The sequence below is a fragment of the Echinops telfairi genome, unplaced genomic scaffold, assembly GCF_000313985.2.
Source record: "Echinops telfairi isolate 266 unplaced genomic scaffold, ASM31398v2 ScPeMD7_23;HRSCAF=83, whole genome shotgun sequence".
Taxonomy (NCBI): Eukaryota; Metazoa; Chordata; class Mammalia; order Afrosoricida; family Tenrecidae; genus Echinops; species Echinops telfairi.
In genome coordinates, this window is record NW_022103920.1 from 66972832 (window position 1) to 66974618 (window position 1787).

Genomic DNA, 1787 nt, shown 5'->3' on the forward strand with positions numbered 1-1787 from the left:
CAAAAGTATTAAATCAACTCCAAATCAAAATTCCATTCTAAGACACTAGGCCTTTATAATTGAGCGACTATGAATCATAGAATGAAGGTTTCCTGCTTCCAAAGTGCTAGGGTGAAACAGGCCCAGACAAAGCTGGACTTTCCACTGCCAACGGATGAAAGGAGTGGTTAGGAGTAACTGTGACAGTTAAGTTTTGTGTCAACTCGGCAGGGAGAGGATTCTCCTAGAGTGGCAGTTCAGGGCTACTCTGGGGTGTGAACCAACCTCATGTGTACAACTCCATGAGGAGATGATGAGCAGCAAAGCATCTGTAAGAAGATTCGGAGGAGTGAAGCCCCTTTCTCATGGCACTGCACTGCTGCCATAGTAAGGATTCTCCCATTAGTCAGCTTGACTCTGTGGGGTGACTTGCCTCTCAGAAGTTCACATCCTGCGTGCGGTGATGGTTAGGCACAATCGAGAACCTTCCGACTCACAGTGACCCTGTGTGAACTAAAGTGAAATACTGCAGTCTCGGGCCATCCTCACCACTGCTGTTCTGCCTAAGCCCCTTGTTGCCGTCACTGCGTCAATCCAGCTCACCAAGGGTTGTCTTCATTTTCCTTACCCGGCTCCTTTACCAAGTACGTGCCCTTTCCAGGGGCTGTCTTTCCTGATACAATGATCGAAGTACACGAGACTAAGTCTCATCAGCTCAATTATAAACAGTGTCCTAGGTGTACTTCTTCCAATACAGACCCACCATATTGCCGGCCAACCTAGGGTCCCTTTGACTCTTAAGCTGCAAGCCTGACTGCATGGTCTTTGGCGTTGCTGCTCGTTTAGTTTTAAATTGAATTGAAAAGATTTACCTAATTAATGATGGTACAATCAGAGAATATTTGCCACTCGGATAGATTATGTCTAAAATGACATAAACATATCCATACCTATGTGTAGTCTTTTGGAGCATCTATCCTCTACTCGATAATAAACGAAGGTGACCAGATTTTAACATTGGTAAAGCGGGACAAAAGCGGGACATCATTGATAAAACTCATATCCTGCAAAATAGCCACATGGCAGCTAAAAACCATATACCCTAGCTTATTGTGCATTCTTTCCAAAAATCGAGACTTTTTAAAAATTCTGCAGGACACAGTAAACATTGTTAAAAATCTGGACTGTCCCCCCAAAACAGGACATCTGGTCACCTTATAATAAACATCATATTAATATAATAAAGGCTATATCTACTTACTGAGAACAGATGTTCTTTTATTATACATAGAATGACTAGAAAACTTAGTCCTTATTTTGAAACTAACTTTCAAATATTAACAAGAAAAAGTGGAAAGCAAATATTTCATGTTTTCCCAGTTACAAATTAAATTAAAATATTTTCATTTGGATTTACCATAAATTATGCAATATATGTAGAATAAGAGTAGATGAGGAAACCTTTTTTATTTTTGAAACTCCAAACATTTGGGAAAACATTTGAGATACTCAATAAACCCAAAATATGGCCAAGTTCAGCCATCCCTAAAAGTAATTAGAGATCATTTTAATCCCTTTATTTGAATTAATATCCTCTTGAGCTTGAGCAATGTTTTCTTTTTCTCCACAAATATATAAAATCCTCATGAATGCAAATGAGACATATATAATTTTATTTTGTTCTTCCCATTCCCCTCTCGGTATTAACAGAGAGAGCCTTGGATTCCAATTTGAAGTGCATCTGCCTGTTGATCTAGCAACTCTTACACTGCTGTCAGTCCGCTCAGTCTAGCAGAACATTGATTTTT